Source organism: Cydia amplana, chromosome 1, assembly GCF_948474715.1.
Source record: "Cydia amplana chromosome 1, ilCydAmpl1.1, whole genome shotgun sequence".
NCBI classification, from domain to species: Eukaryota; Metazoa; Arthropoda; class Insecta; order Lepidoptera; family Tortricidae; genus Cydia; species Cydia amplana.
In genome coordinates this window covers 24,314,319-24,321,399 of record NC_086069.1, presented here as the reverse complement: position 1 = coordinate 24,321,399, position 7,081 = coordinate 24,314,319, and the positions used below count along the sequence as shown (strand labels likewise).

Sequence of the window (7,081 nt, the reverse complement as noted above, 5' to 3'; positions counted from 1 at the left end):
CAACTGGATCTAAAATTTTGAAAAAAATACACAAAGTAGTTCTTTACCTATATATGTCAGGAAAATCTATAAGAAATGTGCAGTCAAGCGTGAGACGGACTTAATATACGGAACCCTTAGAATGCGAGTCCGACTCGCACTTGTTTTTGTTTAGCTCTTATTAGGTTTAAGGAGTTTTATGAGTGAAAAAAGAAGTTTTTTGTTTTATGTGCCCGCGTTATTGCCGATCGATTGTGTTTTAAACGATAATTAGACAATAAAACTTGTTTTTCACCCAACGAATATAGATCCCCATGACACATCTTCCAAGTCGCCTTTGGATAGGCTTAATTTTAAAAATAATTGAAATAATGTTCTATATCATTCATACTTGCAAAAAAAGACTAAAAATAATTTACGTGACCAATGCTTATTATTAGTAAATATCTTACAATTTAATATCTGATATATCACACGATACAAAAAAATGGCCGCAAAGTTAAAAGTTTATTTATTTACGTTACTAGTCCATCTTTGGATCACCGACTCTTTGTCATATGTGAAAAATGTGTACCAAATTTCAATTGAATTAGTCTATTAGGGGCAGACACACGAGTGATCTTAAAAGGGATTTTTTTCTTGAATGATTTGTATGTACTTACCCCAACGCACCTCACGTTCCACGCGGCGCAGCGTAATCAGTAAGTACCTAATAATTAGTGTCCGACCGAAACACAAATTTCTGTATATATAAATATTGTTGTCCTACTTGCTCGCCAACTTTTGGTCTTTGTCACATAGTTTAGTTTCATAATACGAAGTACTATTTCGTATGTTTCGGCCAGGCCGAAAGATTCGGCCGTTTTTTGGCCGAAACCGAAACTACGGCCGAAACATGATTTTATGGCCGAAACCGAAACCGAAACCGAATCTTCGGTCGGACACTACGAATAATCACAATGGTCTAAGTACCACAGACCCTACTGTCGCTTAAGTCCTTTATGCCAATCTCTGCCTATTAGAACTTATAAAAAAAAAAGAAACCGAGTAATTATATCCAACTACCGAACCTGCTTACAAATTTTCTCGAGATATTTGAGAAATGTGATATGCAAAGGAGAACATTCGAACAAACGAAAGTATTTTTGCCCAAGCTGAAACGGAGACCTTCGCCTACGCTCGGTCAGTGATGGTTTAGGTACAGTCAGCTGCAGGTCACCCCTGCATAGAAGATTGTATGCAGGGGTGGTACCTTTTCTCTGCAGCTGACTGTACACCTATAAAAAATTGTTGTACCTGCTGCAATTTTATACCGGTACCGTACTTTATATTTCAACAGGTATAGTACCTTCAAAACGAAGCGGTATTGATAAATAATAACGGTACCGTACCGCCTATAAATAATAATAATAATTCAGCCTATATACAGGGTGGTCCAAACCTTGACGTCCAAAAATTTTTTTTTAGATTCCTCACGTCGTGGGCTATCAGAATATACCCCATGTATGTTAGCCGATTTTTCGTAGTTATCGAGTTATGATTTTTTTTTACTTTTAACTTTTCATATGAAATTCCGGGGTTCCCATACAGAGTGGCTAAAAAATAACTGCATTTCCGTTGCCAGGGAGGTTGTAAAAGTTGCTCAGTATAATCCCAACACCTCCCTGGCAACGGAATGCAGTTATTTTTCAGCCACTCTGTATGGGAACCCCGGAATTTCATAGGAATAAGAATAAGAATAAGAATTGTTTATTGCCACATACATGAACATAAAATAGAGTTAGAATTACTTACATAATAAAATAAAACAGTTGTTATCATATACAAAACAAAAGTGAGAAGATCTTTGTATTAGGCACAGGGTTCCAGTCTCAGCGTGTGCCGGGCCTAGGTGCCCGGCGCTGGTTTTCAGACCGGTCCCAGACTATGGACGGTCGGAGAATATTACCTACATAGGAAAAGTTAAAAGCTTAAAAAATCATAACTTGAAAACTACGAAAAATCGGCTAACATACATATGGGGTACATTATGATAGCCCACGATTTTTGGACGTCACGGTTTGGACCACCCTGTATAGACAATAATCTCAACGCTAGCCCAATGCGGATTGGGGACTTCACACACAGCTTTGAATTTCTTCGCAAATGTATGCACTACGAGTATGCAGGTTTCCTCACGATGTTTCCTCCTTCACCGAAAAGCTAGTGGTAAATATCAAATGATATTTCGTACATAAGTTCCGAAAAACTCATTGGTACGAGCCAGGATACCAATGAGTTTTTCCTTACCGCTTATACCGTAAAGAAATAATGCAGTCTCTGCTTTGCACGATTATTGTGTGGACATAATTCTTATAATCACCGAAACATACATACCTCTACGCACAGAATGTCATTGAAATAAAACATTGTTTTTTATAGTAAATTAATATAACATTCGATTTATACACATAACAATAAGCAGGCCAGGCCGCAGCGATATTGGCCTGTAAGCTTCATCTCGGTCTCCAAATCCGCAAAACTCGCTGGTACTAAATGCTGGTCTTGCCGTTATTAATTATCTTGATTCTTGAAGATTATCAGAACAGCACGTTACGTAATCGCATACATAGACGGAACGAACGTAGGTGTAGACACTGCAAGTCTTTAGGTATTAAACGAATTACGCTTCGTATTAATAGATGAGTAATATTTAAATGAACATATAATATTCTCTAACATAAATACAAGATTACAATTAATTGACATCAAAAGTCATTGACGTACAGAAGTCATATACATTTTTATAATGACGCAAAATTGATACCAGCATAATGAAAATCAATCCCAATCAGTAAAACGAGTTTTTAAACTTTTTTCATTTTAAGCGGGTTTTGAAGGAACAAGTTACTTAAATTCGATTGTAATCGTATTGTTTTAGGATAATTTACTGCTGTTTTCGACCGTTACGACCCGTAAATAACAACAACTCACATTTAAAATTTGACTGGAGCTCGACGTGATTATATTTATTTACCCTATTTTATGAAATACAATTTATCTACTGGTATACATTTTCGTATGCGTATATGATGAAATGTCTTTATTAATGTCAAAAACGAGCTATGACGATGTACACGTCTGCTTCGATGCAAGGCCAACGGCCATCTGACTCGAAGAAGAGTTTTGAGTGATGTCGTCAATGTATGGAAATTATACGAAAGTTTACATTTGGGATTGAATTTCTGTGTTGTATTTGTGAGTAAAAATATAAGTAGATAATAATCTGGTAGTTTAGTTATCTAGCCTTCAAAATCCCACAACAACTCAATTACTGTCAAAGACAAAACTGTAATGCGTCTTGCTCAAACGGAACTCCATATTTTGATTTTTGGACACTTTTAGTGTCGATTTGTAGAGAATTACAGGAAATAAAAAAAAATATGGCGTGAAGAGCCGGTACACGGCTTCTTCGTGAACAGATTTGCGTATAATTTAATGCAGTTATTAATCATTCATTGAACAAATTGATTGCACAAAGTGAGGTCTAAATCGAAAACGTCATATACCGTCCCCTTAACACGTTTGCAAGAAGTAAATATGATTTTAAACGTAAGCCTACTTATACATTTATGACAAATCCTGACCTAAAACTGAAGTCTCGGAATTCCGATGAAAGTGCCTGAATAATGAATCCCAATGAAATATCTGAATTAATGAGATATGGATCACAATGAAACATAAATTAATAATATCACGAAACATTATAGGTTCAAACATATCTTTTTGAATTGTGGGTTAAATTAGTCAATAGTCAATAGTCAAAATATACTTTATTCATGTAGGCCTAATAGCAACAAGCACTTATGAATCGTAACATACTTATAAATTATCTTAAGCTAATTATCAGAGCAATTTATTGATATTATTATTCCATAAGAATATTGGATTATTAAACAACACAAATTTAACATAAATTTAAGAATTTCACAAAAGGATCGTCAAACATGGAAAAATTTTTTTTATAAAAAATACTAGTCTAGAATGTTTCTAGAATAAAATCTAAATGTCAAATAAATAAATAAAAAACACACCAAATTTAGTACCTATTGTTGTCAATAAAATTCTTACGTTCTGCGATTCCGGCATTTTTCCAATATCTTGGAAAAGTGCTGGTAAATAGCAATAGCTAGGTTACTAAGTACATTACTTATGCGCCCTTGGTCCACATAGGGCACAGCTGTGCGTACGAACCTAATTTTCTGGGCCAGATGGAATGCGTAACGTAATCACGACATTGTTTCATTGAACAACGGCTGCCGGAAATTATATCGTGAAAAGATAGAATAAAGATAATAGTACTTACTGAAGATTCTTTGAGCTAATTTGACGCTTAGCTTAATAAATCTACTTGTCGGTTATTGCTCCGAATCTGCTTAAGGCCGTGCATCGAAAAATAACAGGATCTTAGAAACGTGGCAGTGGCTAGCCCCGGAAACAAACAGTAGTGATTTTCGGATATATGTTTCTTGACTATATGATAAGTGATTACGTAGTAGTCGAAACACGAATGCTTAAAATTTTCTCGATAGAAAATAAATCCAAACTTACGTGTTCATTTTTCGGTTTTAGCTTCGTGCAACTAGAAAACACATCCATATCCAGCACAATCCACCTTACAGCAAAGGTTTTCATCTCGTCTTAACTTTCAAAGAACTAAATATTAACTTATTATCCTTTACCGATGGATTTATTATCGATTTTTGATTTTATGAATTCAACAGCAAACGCCCATTTTACGCAGTTCGGTTTCTCTTTCTGTCATGCGTCAAAGTCATAAATGCATCCTTTATGCCAGTAATGTTAGATGGCCGTCGTGCCTCAAAGAGGTAAGACCTATGTCACTTCGCGCAGCGCTCCGAATTACGTAAAATTTTAATATCCAATAAACGTTGAGTCGTAACTCCATTGAGTAGTAACGGAATCGGAGGTAAACCTATGATGGTGCCTTCTTACAGGCCTATACGTTACGCATGTGTGCGTGTTTGCTTAGCTACGTCATGCTACGTCGAAATCTATACTCTTTGTCAGTTACAACGGGTTAGGAAATTTCGACAGATATGGAAATGTATCGGTAGCTGTTTGGTATTTAGCCATCAGAATCTAACCGTAACTTTTTGCTTTATTTTTGTTTGAAAATAAAATATCTATAAGAATATATTTTTTGCTTTTTTCTATTGTAATGATAAAAATAAATCTAGTATTTTTCATGCTCAAATAATTTAAAATAATTGAATAAATATTAAAAACTAATAGATATTATTCGTTTTAATTATTATATTATTAAGTTTGAATAAAATATTTTATTTCAATAATACGAAAAGTTATTATATTTAAGTACCACTAAAAAAGGTCCCTACTTACAAAAACTTACTTGCACGGGCCGGGGTTCGAACCCGTGACCTCCGGTTTGAAAGTCGCACGCCACTACAATTTCACATAAGTAATTTACAATGACATGATACCGTGGAAAAAGTGAATATTACAATGTACTGTGTTACTATCATTTTATAGTTTATTTTGGCTTGACAAGGAGGAATGAGAAAAACGTGCAGAGCGAGAGGATTCAATCTCTCTGTCCCTTTCTTAAAGTAGCCAATCCTAATTATGACATCTGTTTTGATATTAATTCTTTGAACATAATTTGTCGATGTTCTTTTTTATATCATCGAGAAAGATTTTTATTAAAAAAAATTGTTGAATTTATATGTTTTATTTATGTTTTTTTGGCATAAATTTCATTACTTTTGACAAATTTTGATTGTGATGACAAACGATTTGATGTGATGTGTGAAACGAACCATGTGATCAACGATTTATCTAATAAAACTTCATTTAGTCGAAAAAAATAGTTGTCTACTACCGGGTGGAAAAAAATTATGGGCCCTGGAGGGAAAGTGCCTTAAACCTTAAGTTTGCTCATTTTACTTAAATGAAACATTATTGTTTTTTAAAGAAACAACTGCATTCAAAGATTTTTGAAGTGAAAACTTCTTTAGCGGCGCTAGGCACTTTTTGAGGTGGGGAAAAAATGATAAACTCGAGACAGCGTAAGGCGATCATGTGACCGTAAGGTTTAGATGGCATTTAAATCAATAAAGAAAAACTCAATGACATTACATGAAAAAGGTTATAATCTTGTACGGGCTGAAATACGAGGATCTCACAGTATTATAACTTTATATCACTCAAATATAATTCAATAAAGCTACATCTTAATGAAATCGCTAATAAAAGTGAACTCTAGTACTGGTGAATAAAACTCAAAATATCATGACCAAATATATTTAGATGCGAGGTCTGCAAGGTAACTTTACAATTTCTATTCGAATTTTAAACAATTAACGCTATAAATTTGAATTTCGAATTTTAAACAAGCTCACTGACCAGCAATTTCGGAACCAAAAGTTTTCAATAGAAAGGAGGATGGGTCAATTATACATAGTACTGCAGACATTTTGGACTAGTCATTGAGTTTTCACTTCTGTCGGCACTCCCGGAATGCAACACGTTGTTTTTTTTTTAAATTCGCTTAGTCGCGCCCGGGAATCGAACCTACTTTTTCCACACTGTATAAAAGAACACAAATGCTTTTCTTCTGGTAACTTAAATGTTCTATCTATCTTGGTGATATGTCAATGCAATCAAATAATCTGAAAAAATAATAATAACCCAATTTATGAATTCCGTTCCTTCAGAAAAATGCGAAATGTACGTACAATTTTTAGGGATATCGTACTTTTCCCAGAGACAAATTTAGTTGGCTAAGACACATTTTCACTGATTTGGGGTCTGTACTAAAAATCTAACATAATATGATAAGGACTTAATCGTTTTAAGCTCAAGAGTGAGTTTTCCTAAAGCTTTTTCTAAAAATTATGTCTTTATTAACGTTAGGAGTGCACTGCAGCATGTCAAATGTATGCCAAAATGTCAAGGGAGAGAACAATAAATTAAGTTTAAATTCCACTTCCACTCATCAGCAAAGTGATATAAGTATATCAGCAGTTTAAAGTTATTTTATATTACAAAATTAGCGCATCAAAAAAATCAAAGTGCATAG

At 34.3% G+C, this 7,081-nt stretch overlaps 1 protein-coding gene across 1 annotated transcript in view; it reads left to right on the top strand.

The window, feature by feature from the left end:
- Positions 1 to 7,081, top strand: part of LOC134651361 (ATP-binding cassette sub-family G member 4) — a 52,074-nt gene that overhangs the window by 21,226 nt on the left and 23,767 nt on the right. The window lies entirely within an intron of this gene.